Source organism: Antedon bifida, chromosome 1 (genome assembly GCF_963402885.1).
Source record: "Antedon bifida chromosome 1, ecAntBifi1.1, whole genome shotgun sequence".
Classification (NCBI taxonomy): Eukaryota; Metazoa; Echinodermata; class Crinoidea; order Comatulida; family Antedonidae; genus Antedon; species Antedon bifida.
The window spans coordinates 7,395,527-7,415,256 of record NC_136226.1 but is presented as its reverse complement, the minus strand read 5'-3'; the positions used below and the strand labels follow the sequence as shown (position 1 = coordinate 7,415,256).

Genomic DNA, 19,730 nt, shown 5'->3' with positions numbered 1-19,730 from the left:
GTAAGCCCTTACTTTAATTATAAATTAAAGAATAAGAAACTTAAATTATCATCATTATCAATTTAATATTTCAAATATATTGAAAATGTAATTTTGAAAAATATAAATATCTGTATGTTTTACTTATTTACTGAATTTAAGTCTACAAAACATTGTATTTGTTCAATTTCTCAATTGTAAATGAATTTCCAGTCGAATTTTGTTAATCGTAAATTGTCTTTACACATCGTCAACTTCAATTATCTCCGTCTTTAGTTTATAACCAATGCGTTTAGTGTTCTACGGTAGAAGACGTAGAGAATACATTTTACATGAACTGAACTATTACATTTTATATTCTATATGAATTTAAATATCAATATAATAATTTATAATAATTTATTTGATGTGATTTCTGTAGTTTTCTGTGGGCTATTTAAATAATTACCATATCGACTTGTTGTATGATTGTTTGAAATGTAACGAATTGATTAAATGATTTGGAATTAAACAATCTCTACTTAACGATTATCTCAATAAAGTACATTTAATTGATGATTTCAAACGTATTATGTAGTCTAACATTTGATAATGTGTTGAAATATTAGGCAACTGCAAACTGTAGCAGTATGTTAACTCACACTGTTTAGACATTATTACTGACCTTCGAATGCAATGTACAGTGTATACACGGTATACCACTAAATAATACTATATAAAAATGTGTAAAGTCAATAGGCCTATATACTTACTTTCTTCTTATAAATATACTTGTTGTATCGCGCCGTTGTAATGTTCTAAGTTAGATGGTATGGGTCTACGATAATCTGTTCGTTATGTATTTGTTCTTTTAAATTGTATGTGTTCGAATCTACAGAATGATTTGAACAATGCTAATGTAATCTGGTTTGATTTTCTTAATAAATACTATAAAAGAATATAGTTTATAGAATGTTGAATACAGTTATTATAATAGAGGTTATTTTTCGATAATTAAATAATTCATATTCAGAAAGAAAACAGTACTATGGAATCAATTCATCTGGACCCAACTAATTAACTTTAGGAACATCAGACGGTGAATTATTAGGCTATATAAAGATATGTAAATGCTGTTTCAATTCAAGTGAAATAATACAATTAAATAATTTAAAAACGAGATATTCCTTTATATTTAATTATTTTTTAAATAAGAACTAATGTAATCTACTTACTTATGTTGTTTGTTCCAGTGTATTATACTTTAACATAAATTGAGCCTACTGAAATGTGTAATATCTAAATAATAGCCTCTGCCTGGGTTCTTTTCTCTTTAGATTTTTTAAATCAATTTATAATCAGTTTTTAACTTCATGTTTTATCAAAAGAAGCAAATACCAACATAACTACTTTTGGTTAATTTTTCTCTTTTACATAATGTAAAGTGTAGGCCTATTGAAAACAAAATGACCTTTGTAATGTAAAGATTACCGAACGTTAGACACAATAAGTTTCGATGATTATTGGTCTATTTTAGATTGTTAACGAATGTAGTAGTAAAACGTCAAATAATTTTCGAATTTAATTGATTTACGGTGATGATAATTGGTATTATTCTTGTAACTTTCACATAAATACTAGTTTATGGACCATTTAGCAGCCACGGGTGAGCGACTGGACGTAGTGAGGTTAGTACATGGAAGGCATTTAGCTTGTTCTCAAACGAACCGACTCTGTTGTTTAACGGGACTGTAGACAGATTGAGAAAGTGTTTGCACGATATATCGGTTTAGGTCGGCTTCCCAACAGAACATCTTTCTATTTATTAGGGGGTTGATCATGGTATTTGTAAACACAAAATTATAAACGTGAAGCTTGAAAAATGAATCGGTATGATGTCAATTTCATGATATATGATACTTTATTCTGATGGTTTTTAAACCTGAAAACAATTATCAATAAAAGTAGTAATATACAATTCATTAAGCTTATGTTAAGCTTCGCACAATATCAATGTGTTGATTAATATAGCCTTAATTAGGCCTATATTAATTACAATGTTTAAAATACATTCCTATTTAGGCCCTAATCCGTAGAGATTTAGCCCGATCCGTCTGACTCTGATGGAATTCACTGATCATGACTTTTTAAAGCGCATTAGAAATGTTTTTATTATTTAATAATCATTATATTATATACAAAACAACTTAAAAAACAGTTGCCCAACAGATGTTTTATAAAGTAAATCCTCTAATTGTGTAACTGTATTCATTGTAAGTGTTATACTTGTAAAGCATTATACTAGTAATAGTACTGTTATTTGAACGTACATGATCAGCTGCACACTCGACATAATAGTGCGTTCACTACAATCAAACACAAATAACTTTACAATATTTTGCCTTATACAACTATTGTACATTGCCGTGCAACTTGATCAATATGTTTATTTTTTTATTATAGTGTGTACAAATAATATTTCTATTCTTTTTTTTATTGTCGACTAATTTGGACGCACCTATTAAGAGTACGGCGCTACTTTTTTGTAACAATGAAGCATAACCACCAGACATGAATGCCAGTATTATTGCTATTCCGTCAATGGCGCGGAAAATATAAATAACATAATAACTTTATAACCATAAGATCATTATATTATTTAATTGTTATGTAGGCCTATACGTTTTGTATTGTCAACTCGCCGTGTAAGGATGCCGATATATCCTATAATATACGGTAGGCCTACACAATGCAAATTATCGAAGAAAAAACCGGAACCCGAAGGCACACGCAGCGAAAATTACAAACGGAACAAAATAGATACATACAGTTTAATTGTTCAAATTGTCTGCTAATGATTAATTCATGGTGTTGTTGACAATTCTATGGTTTAAGGAAATGCCTTATCAGTAATACGACAACATCAAAGAGCTTTATACCGCTAAGTGTGATGTAGCTACAGATGGGTACTGTACGTACATAGCCTAGAGGAGCAGGCTTAAACAAGATTAAGGATTGATACATCTTCCTTACCGTTTACTTCACACCTGGGATAAAACATCATGCTTAAAATCTGCTAAATCATGGGGAAATAAGTTAACTAATTTCTCCATGGTTAAATTATGTAGGTGAGACTATAGTGTTTGTTTTTATGTATTTATATTAATGTTCAGGTCTATCATACCATTTATTTTAAGGTAATTCACTAAAATCCAATATGTAATATGTCCAATACTAACATCAAACTGTATAGTAAGATTGAGAGATCATATTCTCTGAATAATATTTTTAAGTGAATATTTTTGTATTCTTGTAGGCCTACCAATAATGGTCCTATCCGCCTAACATTCTCTGCAATAATATATATGCCAGGCCTAATCAAAAGACTTGAAACTTGACATCCGCTTAAATGTAAAAATATTTATAATTATGCCTACATTTTTTATTTTTCAGCAATGGACAGTAGTTTCCTTCAATTACGACCAAATTGATATTGGAAGAATAGTGAGAATTACCTGTGTAGTTGTTTAATAACGTACCGTACTGTAGCGCTTCGTCGTTTTCTTACTGAACAGCATGAGATGACAACTATTCACAGGTCCACCGATGTACGACACGATGTTATATTTCAGAAACAATTATAATACTAGCATGTAGCACATTGTTCAAAGGCATGAGAATAATCGTACATTTTCCACAAGTATTATAATTGCAAAAAGTAATACAAAAGTACTACTACTGGTATTAACAATTTATTTTAGTGTTCAACAGAAGAAAAGTTATTAGTATATAGAGGGGGCTGTTTTCATCACGTGATATAAATGACCAATAGGTTACTCAATATGAATTATGTATTTACTGGTACATTTTAGTAGATTTTGATTTTAACGTTGTTGATAATAAATAATAATATGCATCTAATGTTTCAATTTTCTTAAAAGCCTTTTCTCATTCATCTTTACAAAAAAAGTTTACAGAATATTGTTTAGGAAATTCTCAGATCTCTAAAACAAAAATACCTGAACGATTCAACTTATGTTTACTATGAAATGTTAATGTTTATATTAGGTAGTAATTAAAACCATAATACTGTTTAAATTGCCTTGCATTGCCTTTGTCAAAGTCATCACATTTTTACACCGTTATAAGAATATTCAAGCTTAAAACATAATAGAATAATATTAAAAATCAAATTGAAACATGTACATCATATTGTAGGTGCATTGAGCCAAGAGTATATGAGTATCCGTTTTCCGTTTTTATTTATAAAAATTGCCTCCGACCCATTTCACATAATACAGTAAATAATATTATTTTCTGACCTAGGCCTAAATATGAGGAAAATGAGCGAAATTTTAAGCTGTCTCAGTATTTTAAAATACATGTACATAACTTAGTCAGATTATTTGCTAGTACATTTTCTTAACCATTAATTATTTCATCGATTTCAACCTCAAGCTGTTTTTAATACTTAGTAAAATTACTAAATTTTTAATTTTGTTTCAATAATATGTGATTTAGGAAAAAAAATATTTCAAAGTGAATCAAAGCTGTTTTTAATACTTAGTAAAATTACTAAATTTTTTATTTTGTTTCAATAATATGTGATTTAGGAAAAAAAATATTTCAAAGTGAATCAAAATTGAGCGGAGACCAAAACATTACGGTAGGCCTATGTTTTATAATATCAAATATAATACTAAACAAAAATATAGATGAAGATGGAACTATTTATGTCTTTTTTCTCTCGATCCTATAATTGGAAATCACAAAAATCGTTAATGATGCACATTTTGTTTTTAAAGGTGGGTTTCATTTTATTTTACCGTCTTTAAAATTGCATTGTTTATTGTTTTCATATTATAAATCTGTTAAAAATATTGTTTAGATCCATTTTTATTTATTCTAGAAGAGAAGCAGATGGACATTTTATTACAATTAAAGTCAAATCTGCGTCTCAATACGGTCAATCATCTTCTGACGCGTCGTGTACGTTAAATGAAATCATAAAAGGTCGTTTGACAGTTCTATTTGTATTTCTTGTTAGGTTCGGTTTGGATCAAGAAGATCAGATCAAACCGGTCATTAATCTATTACTGTTGATCCTTATTACATTATTATTATTATTTATTTATTGTTGATCAACTATTGCATTGCATTGAACAGAGGTAAGCATGTTTTGGTTTATGAAATTAATAAAAAGGTCGTTTGACAGTTCTATCGGTATTTCTTGTTACTGTTAGGTTTGGTTTGGATCAGGAAGATCAGGTCGACCCGATCATTAATCTATTACTGTATAATGATCCATATTAAATTAGTATTTATTTATTATTAATTAGGCCTAACTATTGATTATTATTGACATGTATCGTCATTGCATTGAACAGAGGTAAGCATGTTTGGTTTATGAAATTAATAAAAAGGTCGTTTAACACTATCTATCGGTATTTCTTGTTAGGTTTGGTTTAGATTAGGAATAACAGATCAAACCGGTTCTTAATCTATTACTATGATCCGTACTACATTATTATTTATTGATTATTGGTCGACATTTATCGCCATTGCATTTAACAGAGGTATAAGCAATGTTTTGGTTTATACAATTATGCAATACTGTATAGATACTGTTCTGGTTAGTTATCCCAGCTGAAATCGGAAAAACAAAATGAACAAAACAAATTGAAGCTGCGATAGATGAAAACAAAAATTGTATTCGGGCCTACAAAACTACTCAAAGTATTCCTATAAAGTTCGAGAACAGAAAAATTGAGAACTGATAGCAGCAGAGAAGCAGATTATTTTGTTTGTTAAAAATATAATTTGTTCTCCATATTAACTTAGTTCGGTGATTCCGTCGATTTTTACAAATAATATAATGTTGTTTATTGGTCAGTATACTTGTTACAAAAGTATTCGAAGGTTCCAAATGCGTCCTATTTATTTGTTAACATGTTCGAAATTGTAAGGCCTTGTTTTACCGTGTTCTGTTTATTTGCCTGTTTGTTTAGTGCGTATCATATGGTGCATTCCAAGACCTATCAAGTACGAACAAATTTAAAAATAAGCAAACTACTTAAGCCTGTGACAGATCGTGATTTTAACTGAAATCTGTCAAGTTGTTTTGCATAAAGATAGTAATATTACTATTAACTTTTTACTACAATATTCATTCATTTATTTATCTCAATAAGAAATACAAGCAACATAACTCAGTAGCTAATATAACTTTGTTCCAATTTTATGTTTCAAAATTATTTAGTTTGCCACTTACTACTTAAGAGAAGAAGGGATCAAAATGTCACTGGTAAACAAACTACCATTATTTTTAAAACTCCACATTCAATGCAAAATTTCGTTATCGTATGATTTTATACTATATAGGCCTACTTATATTCAGCAATAAATCTTTAATTTCATTTTGTGTTTAACACTGTATAAAATGCGGTAGTTAATGTTGTTCGATTTGTATAGCGCTTATACAATCAAATGATTGTCCCAAAGCGCTGAGAGAAAAAACAGTGTTTTGAAAACTATGATAGAGGATGCATTTTTACTAGGATCAGGAAGATTGTTTCACAGTTTAGGAGCTGCAACTGCAAAAGCTCGATCACCATAGGTCTTAAGGTGGAACAAAAAGTACAGATGGATTAGTAATCGACCTAAGAGATCTTTTGCAAACTGAAGATCTACGTATAATTAAATTGGAAATTATGATGGTGATTTTTCGTGAAAAGATGTATATGTAATTAACATTAGTTTTAAAAACTGACGAAATATTATAGTTGACGAAATACAACAGTATATAGTTGACGAAATATACAACATAGACCATTAATTAATTAACTTAATCTCATCATACCTCGGCTTTCAATACGGTATATCAAATGTGAAGTACACCCAAAACAAGATACTTTTAGACAAATTCAGTAACTGATTCTGAGCAATATTCATTCATTACAGTACAATGGGCCTATCGTTTTTTGAAACACTGACAAAACATACATTTCTAGTGGGCCTAACTGTAGGCCTACATCTGGCATAATAACGGCTTAGAAGGTATTAAAGGTAACATACTTTAAACTTCAAATTTTGCCTGATTTACCTGTCCATTATTTATCTTATACCATTGCCTATTTTATTTTTAGCCATCAGTTTCTGGCATAATTACGGTTTACCTCGGTTTCTGTAACTCGGATCAATTTTCTTTTTGTTGTTCTTCTTTTCATTTCATGAACATTTGGAACATAATTTGACGTTATTGTTAATATATATTGTTATAATAAAGTAAATATGATGTATCTTTACAGTATTGGAAGCATGTCGTTAGATCATTGAACATGATGACAAATTGCTATATAAAACTAGAACAGTATACTTATTTCTATTGAGATCCACGTGTTTATCTAGAGAAAAATAATGTTCAATCACATATCAAATAATGTGAGGTTTTGCCATTGTAATCCAAGCTGTAGTGATTAAGACATCCTATTTAATCACGATTCAATTAACAAGTGTATCTTAAGAACATTAACTACAAACATTTGTCGCAACACTGGCTATAAGATAACAGAATGCTGATTTACTGTTCATTGTACAATGAAGCTATGTTTCAATTAGTTCATGCAATTGCAATAAATTCCCTTTCACAGATACAATATAAAACAATATTCATTTTTCCATCAATACTCCGCGGGCTGGCCATCCCGTATCATTTTAAGCAGTCATTATAGGGTATTGGATTTATCCATAACTTTTAAATAAACAATGTTTAGAATCGATAATTGGGCAAGGTACTGTCAGCATTACCTTACATAATAAATATTAATAATTCTATTTTTGAAATTCTTCTTTATGGTCATTTTTGCTTATGCGACTGCAATTAAGATATTCATAATGGCATCTGCTTATTCAATTCTTAAATTGATTAAGGCCTATAATAAATATTATTTTATTTGATGTCACTGATATAATAAATACTATGCCTAATTATTACAATTATTATAGTTTTCCCGAATTGTTATTGGCATCGAAATAATTTAGCTTTTTTTCTATATTTTGTGTCTGTTTTTTGTAGCCACTGTTGATATCCACTGACTATTCAAGATCCATGATTTTTATTGGTTCATAACTTTTATTTTTTTTTTATTGAAATTATAGATACTTATATTTATAAAAATGTAAATAGATGATTTAACAAAACATTAAGAATAAAGAAGTAAATAATATTTTGTATTAATGTTAAGTAACTATACAGAAAACAAACACAAACATTGCTAAATGAAATATAAATGAATGTGATTTAACAAAAATAATGTCCAGTAATGGTATCATACTAAAGGTTAAAATTATAAATAATATTTTTTTTTAAATAGAAAATGTTTACAAATTATGTAATCATTATTAATCATGAAACATTGAATGAATAAAGGTGGCGGTGAACCACTAAACAAAAAAGACAACAAATGAAGTGATTAAACTTTATAAAAATGTTCAAACTGTTCACATATTGGTTTTTGGATTTATACAGTATAATTGTTACTATACTATAATGTAGGCCTGTGTAGCAATGAATGTGATACTATCAATGGAACTTCAGGAGGTTCAGGATGATTTTTTTTTTGTCGTATTTATTATTTGTTGTTAGGTATGCGAGGTATTGGTCAAAACTGTCTAACGAAACCGGTCTTGTAACAATGTACTAGTACAAGCACAATACAAACACTATGTTTTTTTAATTAATTGGTTTATCAGTTGTTTTTGTTTTATTGAAGTCTTTAAATTTATCCCAACCTCATTTTTTTTTATTGTGTATATTTTGTAAATATTATCTCAAACGTACATTTTTAGTCGCGTGCAACGCGACTCTACAGTTCACTATGTCGGTCGGTCGGTCGGTTGGTCGGTCGGTAAACATTAACTTGAGCACGCGACTACAGCCATCTATATGGCCTTGTTATATTCAGATAACATATTTTAATGTTTTAATAAACAGGAAATATAAAAAATGTTTATAACATACTAATACTAAGATTTAGTCATTAGTCCTACATACATTTTAACTATTTTCTTGTATAAATGATATGTTTAATAATATTTGAATTTTGAAATCTGAACGAATTATAAGTTCTGTATGATGTAACAGATACTGGTACCGGTAATGTACGATTTTAATTTTGGGTTTTCTATTACAGTAAAGAAAACAATATAACACAACAAATTAAAAGTTTTTCCCGTAGATTTACACAATTTTAAATTGGAAGAAAATAAGCTTTCGGAGAATAATACAGTACAGTGACGTTGGTTTTGTCACCGTGCAATCCGTCTAGTCGTCCGTATACTACTGTACACTCCATGTTGCGATTGTCTATACATCCGTAATGATTTTATTAATATACGAGAACCATCACTGTCTGATCTTTCCGCTGTTATAAAACATGGAGCTTAATTAACGTATACATAAATTAAGACAGTGGTAGAGCAAATGGAAGTGCGTAATTGAGTACTCGTTGATTTTAATAATTCGACAACACTTCAGATCACAATAAATGCGTTTTTAACTGACGACAGGTTTTTGTTCAAATTTGAGTAAAGATTGATTTACCAATACCTGTACGCTTATTGTATATGTAGCATGAAGTAATTATCATTACATATTATTTCTTTTCACTTTCTATTATAGTCTAACTAAAACTAAACTAGCAAAATCACCGTCCAAAAGCACTGCATGTTTTTTGTCTGTTGTGAGGTTCTCATTTCATTTCAAAACATATTTATTTTGATAAATAAACATTCTTATTATGTTTGTGTATTATATATTTAAATATATTTTCATTAAATATTAAGTTTCTCATTCATCTTAAAAATCTGCAAGAGATCATTCATACATTTACATTTACATACAAATTGAAATAATATCAATAAATATAAAGAGAATCAAAAATAACTCAATAACTATTTGCTTGTAGAGTATATCATTATCAATAATATTAAAATGCTTATTAAAATTATTCTTCTCGACTTTTTTTAATTCATTTTTATTAAGACAATGTTGTTACAGAATCGTATTGAATGTTACAATGAAATAAATTGTAATGTTCATTGTATAACCGAATGTTGAAGTAGGCCTATACAGTCTGGGGGCGTTCAACACATCTTTAAAGCAAACATGAATGTGTAATGGCGCAATAATTTTCCTTTTAGAGTGTTTAACTTCAGATCTTTATGTTTCATGTACTAAATATTGACAACTATTTTATTAGTGTTAAAGCAATAGTTAGACATAAACCTAGAAACCATTAAATAGTAAGTTACAACATACTTAAATTCTACAATATTTAACACAAAAAAACGATTGTAACTACATCTTAAGTACACCAGTAAATAAATTAGTAAGTACTATTTCTACACAAACTACAGTAAAATAACCTTACCAAAAGACTGTAATAACAATTCCCATTTTAGAGCATCATAAAACATTAACTTGTAGTAGATAACTACTGCGATTCGCAATAAACTTTTGTTTATGAACCATAATACTAAATTTATTGAGATCCATTAAAAAAAGATGGTGTTGAGTTAAACTTTATTTAAACAGGTAACTCTATTATGATTCCGAATGCTACTAAAAATTTACTTACTCAAACGAATGTAATTCAAACTACGCAAATAAATCAATTTAAACAAGGAATAAAAAAAATCTAAGCTGATAATAAAACGAGAAGATTATAATTTAATTTACAATACCTTTTTAAGCCGTGCTTGCTGCTTCGTGAAAATAAGGCCTATCTGCTGGGTCGGAGAGACTACCATAATAAGGACAAGATACGTATGTATAGGAATGGATTGTTTTGCAATCACATGACCATATTGGATTATCTAATTACCCAATATCCAGTCTTTTGCTCAGGGCCGATTTTGGAGAGTGTTGTGTTTGGATTTACTTTACTTTTAAGAAGAATGTTAGAAAGTTATGCGCACGCCTTCGATGATGAGGAAGGAGGGCCAGCATTTACTGTGGTAGAAGCTAATTCCTCCGACACATACTGTAGTTTATAATATTGAATAGAAGACCTGGGAAGAGTGAAATTATTTTCACATTTCCTTGATTAGACTCACAACAGATTAGTTTTTCTTTTGTTTTATATTCGTAGTAAACCTTATTAGCTGATTATCTCTGAATATAAAATTAGTTAGAATGTACTATACAGCATGATTAAACTGTTATACATGGTAGGAGAGAAGTTTTTTAATTTTAAAAAAGCATTATAAATTTTATTTGGATTACGTTTAAGAAAAATCAACTTACTTATATACTTATATAAGTAAAGGTTAACACTTTTTCCGACACGCGGTTTATTGCTAATAACAACCGTATTTATAATTTTAGTAGAACCGATTTTTTTTAATGACGTATTAAATGTCTTATTAGTAACGAATAAAAACGTAGTAAAAGTAGTTTTAACAAACGGTTATTATATATAAATACACCATATTTTTATTTTATTATAATATCAACATAGCACAGTTTATTCTTTGAATCGTTGTCCTCAAAAGAATATTATAGCTAATAGTGCGTAAGTCTAAACATATGTACATTGCATAATCATACTATTGCGAAATATTATTCACTAACCATGGTAATTATTTAAATTTACCTATCTTTGCATTACTCAGTAATATACATTTAATGTATCGCAATTTCATAATCATAATTTTGCGAAATATTATTCAATAACCATGAAACAGGTATCGGTAATTATTTCAATTTACCTATCTTTGCATTACTCAGTAATTTACCTTTTGATGTATTGCAATTTCGCAATATTTTTCCTCAATAATTTTTCGTATTCTAATTAACAACTGATTAAAGGCCGTTTGTAACGAGCATGCGCATTCGAGATGTTTGCTGATGTACCAATAATGATTTTTGATTTACAAGATTAGTGCATGACACTTGTGTACAAGTGAATACAGGTGAACACTGTCCTTGGTACCATCTCCAGCTCACCTCTGTATGATTTACAATTTACTCATGACAGCCGAAAAACAAAACTCAGCCTGTCCACATGCGCTGAATACCTTTGTCGCGACTTTGCCATCAACACATGTACGCTTGTATAAAAAAAAATCGTGCGCTGACCAACCATCCACTTTCAAATGAAATTTTATGTGTTTTGTGGATACTTTGGGAAAATAAACCCAATTGGGTCCACGCATGGAGGTATACCGCTATATGCCCCATCTGAAAATCAGAGCTTTTGTTAGAATGACATGTGTGTATAAATCAACTTTTTATTATTAATTAATCAGATCGAAGTCACGAATTTGACAGATCTGAGATTTTGTTATTACAATGTAGTAGGCCTACACAGGATGGATATAGATTGACACCCACACTTTGCATACGATCTTAAATTATTCAGTCTATAGATATTGTACTGTATTGATTTATTTTATTTTAAAGTTAGTTTCACGTCCCCTGCTTCTTAAAATTGTTTAGCCGCATTACATTTTTTAGTGTTTGCTATTTTTATCCAATGGTCGGTTCAAGACAAATCAACAAATCGTTCAATTTATCATTAACATCGCACGGATTACCATCGAATCGTTAGTTAATTTATCGTAAATTGTAGTTTTTCGATATGATGGTTAATAGGCATATCACCATTTTTAAATTGTCGAAAATAGCTAATAGTAAATCCTCTAAAAAGTCAAAATCCAGACGTAAAAATAACAATTATTGTTCAATTGGCCTTAAAATGGTACATGTAAAATAAAATTAAAAGTTTAAAGTATATATACAAACTTCACTAAATATGACAAACAATATAATACAATTGATAAATATACTTATTTAAATATTATATTAGAAAGCTATTAAATCGGCTAAAACATGGATAAACTGAAAAAAACCTTTATTAGGCAAAGGAAACATAATACTAACAGTTCAAAAATAAAACTGTCTCTGTTTATTTTACTGACGTTCCTGGTATTATTTTAAAGAATTATACTCTGTTAATATAATAACCAAACGTTATGAACCTGTTAAGTATTTAACTAGACAGTGATAGAGCTACAAATGCCAACTTCACCTGTAAACTACCCCATTATTGTCACTATTAGCACAACGATTAACGTACAAACAAATCACTGTATCAACTTTATACAACAACACAGATGGTGGCGGTAGCATCGAGTATCAAAGAACCGACATAGTGTTAGCTCATTTGTTTTTCATCATTATAATTTAAATGGCTTATGTCATGTACCACATTTTATTTTCCCCAAAAGAACAAATTTTATCAAATAGAAACATTTTTTTAAATCGCGAGAACAGCCCATTATTTTCATAAACAACCTGTTAATATTCATAAAGATGCAAATGTAAATGGCCCTAACGAATGCTTCTTTCTGGCTATTTTTTTTATTTGCATATCCATTATCCAGCCATTGGCACCCACATCGTTTTTTCTTTTTGCCTTTGTATTTAAGTGTAAATATTGTATTACGACCGGTTAGGCCTATAGTATATAGTTATAGGCTCGATGGAGCTGATTTCACACAATACTTATAATAACAGGCAATTATTGACATTAAAGATAAATGAATTTCAACTATCATAGTTTTCGATATTTGAAATGACGTGATAGCAAATTTGTGTTTATGTTTAAACAGTGCAAAATAGGCAACATCATTGTTTAGGGTAGGAAACCACTGTATCTTTCTCAACCTTTGTTCTGCATCACTGGCATGACATTGATATGTCAACAATTGATCATATTGCATTAAAACAGAAAGAAATCATATTTTGGACATTTAATGGTTTACGTTATATTGACAGAATGATTAATTAGAAAAATAACATGTTTTATTTCTGTAAGTGATATTTTCAACTTTATTATTATTCTTTAACCTGTACTAAAAAACTCGGTAAATTAATAGTAATTACTTGTTATGATGAGTATTATACATTTATGTTTTATTAGTAATTATTATGCCAAAGTATAATTTAGTAGAATCAGTTAAATGTTTTAGTTCAGACTTAGATACATTTGAGTTTTTATTTTTTGAAATGTTGATTTGCTTGTTCTAATCGTTTTCAATGCTCTTTGCATTATTATTAACATTAATTTAGGCCTGTACTTATTTTGTGTAAAAAGCAAATGTTCGGGTTCTTCCAATTCCAGCCTTAAAATGTATGTTACAACATTGTATTGTATTGTATTGCTCAGCTACAGTGATTAATTTCACTTAGGTTGACCCTGGTCTCCCTAATTTCATTTTTTTTTTGTTTTGTATATACTTAAATAGACCAAATAAATAATGAAATGAAATGCACTAATAGGTTGTTCTTTATTACCATTTTTTGTAATATCTATATTGGTTCGGGTACACTGGAAATTTTCTTAGCCTAAAATATTTTTTTTCAGTTCTTGTGTAGTAGGCCTAACTGTAGATGTAGACCATAATTAAATATAGGCATGTTATGGTTGATCTTCTGCTTTATTTTAAAAATCAGTCCCTAATCAAATGGCATGTAAAGTGACCTCATGCATCATAGCGCTTCTTCAGATCTTTGCAATTTAAATCATTATAACTTGCTTACTACCCAGCTTCATTGTAGTTTTGGAAAATAAATGGACACCTGACGTAAGGTCAAGCTTGAAATATGTATATATCAAAACGGTACAAGGTCATTGTGTCAAGTTTTTACGACCGAAAATGATGGCCTAGGTATAGTTAGGTCACGCTATGTTTAAAGCTAAAAATCCTGACAAACTTGACATCAGCAAGAAATAATTTACATATAGTTGTCAGTCTGATAAATTCTTAATACTTAGTTAGCCTATATTCAATAATCATATTATATCTTTTTGATATGCTTTTTTGTAGGCCAATTACTAATCCTTATCCATATCCTTATTGTTAGAAAAAAAACGAATAAAATGCCTTTCACTTCCCCGAAATACTAATAGCGTGCATGCTACATACTTTAATGTATACGAAACAAACAATATTAGAAACCCCCCACCCCCCCCCCCCTTTTTTTATGACATACCCTTGTAAGGGACAGTTCACCGTGAAACGAACAAGGGGAAATATGTATGACAGTATGAACAACCCCTATTAAAGGGACACTCGTATTACGGAGACAGTTGGTTGGGTCCCAATTATTTAGTAATAATAGTTCAAATATACACTTTTGAAATTGAAGACAGCATTTGGAATGTTAAATGTAATAATAAATCTTTGGGAAAATACACATGCCAGAAATTGATACTTACTGTACAGTTATTTAAGGAAAACATTGTTTGTTCCTTTATAATAAAAAAACCCAACTAGTTGGCATCAACAGATGGCGTTTGTCAAAAGTTTACAAACTATAGGGGGCGCTTGATGAAGAAAGATCGTAAATTAAAATGGTAAGACGTCATAGCTTGACAGCCGCCTAAATTTATGATCCGAAGACGACTTCGTGAAAATCAGCTGATGCTGTAATTGTTTATTTTTCAAGTCCCAACTCTTGTCGGCACTAATTGGAATATGCTAGTATATCAGAAATGTTTAACGAACCTTCTAAACTAAAGTCTGGAAAGGTTATACCGGAGAGCAAATATTGATAATTTATGTTTTCTGTCTCACCTGTACTCGGGGGGATACACGAAACATATGCAAATATATAAACAAACAAACAAAATACAAAACAATATCGAAATGTTTGATGATACCGGCCGTGGTCGAATCTATCAAGGACATCAAAATGAGACGCGTCCACTAGTACCGTACTAATACTAATAATTATGATTTATTATTAATTGCGGGTTAAGGATAATGTTCATGTGTTGGAAACTTTCCGGCACGGTAAATTGAATATTATTTTAGAAACAACACAAACTTTCTAGTTGTTTTGTTCCAATATAAAAACTGTCAATATGTTTATATTTTGCGTTTAATAGTCAGTAGGCCTTTACATGATTATGACTGTCAAGGACCAAACTTTATGCATTGAATAACATTTTTTAAATCAAATCTCAACCCTATACATTTTAATTTTGTATTTGTCTCGGTTCTTAGTTGTACTTATTGTTTTACCTTTAAAACAATTAGATTTAGATCTATTTATTGTTTATTTTCGTTTATGTATAACGTCATCATTGACTCCACACAGATAAATTGGCGCGCGCGCGTACAAAAGCCGCATGCCCTATTATAGTTATAGTTCACAATGTTTTAAAAAAAAATGTTTATTTTATTACAGAGTACTTTCGTTTTTCAGTGTATTTAATACATAACAAAATATTACAGAAAACAATGAACAATTGTTTAATGTAAATTAGCATACTTATCAATACAATCTATGACTTGTATTTTTACTCGGATTGGCAGTGGTATTATTCTTAAAATTATGATGTTATTAAAAAGTTTAGTATTTTTCATTCGTTGGGGGCGCAATAAATGTTAACGGCTAATAAAATAAATGCTATACCGCCCCCACTGTTGGTATTCAATTGTTTTTTCATTTGTTTTTTGGCCTATCACTCTAACTGTTGTAACATCGTCTACTACATTATTAAATTATTCTATAAATATCTCAATAATAAAAAGAAATTAGTTCATATGATTGTAAGCCTGCTAGATAATGTACTGGTACGAAAGTACGATACAAACTTGAGGACGGAAGAATAACACAATTTAAATTTCATAATAATAAACATTAGGCCTATAAGAAACTTGCACAGAACGAAATTGCTATAATACAAGACAGACAGTTATCATCATTTATTTTATAGGCCTGTTCCATGTTTAAGAATATTGCATTACCTAAATTGTATGAATAAAATAAATTAATAATAATAATATGTTGGATCTCACTTGTTATGAAAAAATTAATGTACCTCTTATTGGAGTCGGATGAAAAAGAAATGATAGGCCTATTGTAATTTGTCAACTTCACTTTTATTCGGAAACAAGTTTGATTCAGCTAGTGGCATGTAAAATAAAATGTACTAAAAATACAATATTAAGTAATTATAATTGGCCTACATAGTAACAAATAAGATTAAGATAAGTTAGGTTGGATATGGCAACCTAGGCATTCAATTGTATATATATATATATTATTAATTAAATATTATATATATATATTATATATATTTATTAAATAAATTTAATATATAATAATCAGCAAAATATGTTCAGAGTTTAATACAAGTAAATAATATAGGCCTATACACTTTTGAAAAATAGATATTAACAAAAGACAAAAAATCAGTTTATGATCAAAGTAGGAACGTTGTACTGTACACCGCACATTAGATTATAATCCGTTTTGTTTAATCAGGTATTAGATCTATGAATCAGTAAACATCTCCAGGCTTTTGGTTGAAATGTAATAAAATTGCTATAAACACACTGACCATAAAGTAGATAGAACCTTAGTTATAGATGTGATAAAAATTAAACGATACTGCTCATTCTCATTCAAACTACGGATACTACCTTCTGGATAACATTGCCCAACTTGTTCCTATCGGTTTTAACGGAGCTAAAGGCTCATCGTTTTGGTGTCTTGAACAAATAACTGGAGGTAAGCAATATGAATTGTTTTAGATGTTTAAAAGTAAAGCATTTTGTAAAAATGTTTTAAATATTGTTTTTATTGTTGTTGTGTGTGTTGTGTTTATTAACTATTAGTAGACCATGTTATTTGTTTATTTTAATCTGTTAGGGCCAACTGATTAGGTCTATCCATATTATATGAAGCAAGCCAAACAGCCCTTTTTTATCATCGATGGTATTAGTAATGTACGGCCCACTAAAAAACGATGTATCATGGCGTAAAACAACACATTTTATTCAAAAACTTTCGTAAACAGATTATTGCTATATATATATATATTATACTGTTGATTTGAAGGGTTATATGCCATTATTGTTATTGTATAGTCAAGCCAGGCAAAGCAACGGTCAATTCAACTGGTATTCATGCATTATTCGTTTTGAATGAGGCCTAAAACAGTTTTCTGCGTCTCAAATGCATTTGCGCATTCGTAGGCCTAAAAATGTAACCGTGAGGAATACTGTAGAAATGCTGCCTCATGCTCTAATCATGCATTTATTTATTTAATTCAACATATATTTAAATTGTAATGTATTAGGCCTACTTATTTCATAAACTGTTTTTGTTATTTTAAATCCCAGGAATATTAGCCATCAGATAATACAAAATAGGATACATTTCAGTTGGGAGAATGAATAGTAATTAAGATTTTAAAATTGAATAATATACCGTGCTAATACTACGTAATAGCATGGAGGAATTAGTTTAGACTAATTTCTCCATAGTAATAGTAATCAAACATTATAGCTACAACATTGTAATAATCAATTAATTAATTGACACATTTCGAAAAGTACGAAAAATATGAAGTGTACGAGTAAAACAAAAATAACATATTGTTTAAAGAATATTATGTTTCAAGAACAAAATATGTACACATTAGACTGTAAAATCAGAATTAAAAACATACAATTAAAAGTAACATTGGTTAGGCCAGGGAAGAATGTTTCACTCTTCCCTGGTTAGGCCTAACAGTGTTGTTATAACGGACTAGTTACCTATCAGGAGTTGCTCAGTAGTCACAGAACAGGTATATTGCAAACAAAACAAACTGTACGAATAAAATGGAAAAAAGAATAAAAAAGGATGATAACTTATTCAGAATAAAAACCTATAAAGACACCTGTCCTGACTGAAAAGTTTGCCCGTTCTTATAAAATTAAGAGAGTTTCCTTTCTTTTTTTATTATTATTTCATTTCCAAAAACACAAAGCGCCACCAGCTGTGGCAACAAAACAAAACAAAACAACAAAATGGTCCTCAACAAAAATTTTAAAAAACAATCCAGCAACAAATTATACAAATCATGAGTAGTTAAAGTTTTTCCATTTTAGGTTATATCAGGGAAGAGTTAATTTAGTTAATAGTTAATTTAACTCTTTCCTGTTTATATGAATCCTTTCTCTTGTTCACAGTTTGTCATTTCAAATTTATTGATTGTTTTTTAATAGTGCGCCCCCTAGATGTTTCATTATTTCACTCTATTTCCCAAGTGTGGATTGTTATTGTTTTCACTAATCTCAGCATTTTATTTTGTTTGAATTTATTAGGAAAATAATTATAAAAAATACATCCAAAGTGAAATAAATTACTGACATTACACTGAAACTTTAGTTAGTATTAAATATATACTTGTGGGCCTATTATTTCCTAATCTCAAATTTCGATTAGTCAAATATTAAAGATGTAGGACTACTATCAGCTGATATAATCTCATCAAAAGAAAAATTGAATTTGATTGTCTTTTAAACCAAAATAAATGTTATTAATATTAATATTAAACATAACGATCCTCGCTACCATGGTCAGTATCCTCGTTATGATTATTGTCATCAGTTACAATAGATTGATGTTAATTAGGTCTTATTTTTTATCAACCCCTTGATTTAACTAAATCCATTTAGTTTTATCAAACAATTTTGTGTTGCTTCTCGGTCTTCGTATCGCCATTGGTTAACAAGCGTACATACCGTACATTTCTCAAAATTGTTTATGGTTATCATCACCATCATCATGGTCGTCGTCGTCAAAATCATAATTTGTAGCTAACCTTAATCAGTAACAATGATGTCTACACATACATTGCCATCCATCGTCACATGAGTATTAAGTATTATCATTGCTACTTGCATCTTTGGTCTGAAACAAATTT

General features: G+C 29.4%; 1 long non-coding RNA gene across 4 annotated transcripts in view; it reads left to right on the top strand.

Moving 5' to 3' along the window:
• Positions 1-19,730, top strand: part of LOC144840312 (uncharacterized) — a 115,777-nt gene that overhangs the window by 40,623 nt on the left and 55,424 nt on the right. The window contains exon 3 of one of the 4 annotated variants that reach the window (XR_013611893.1): positions 3,412-3,713. The exons of the other annotated variants lie outside the window; for them this stretch is intronic. This is a non-coding gene — a long non-coding RNA (uncharacterized LOC144840312). Of the gene's footprint in view, positions 1-3,411; positions 3,714-19,730 lie in introns of those variants that run through there. 4 annotated transcript variants of the gene reach the window in all.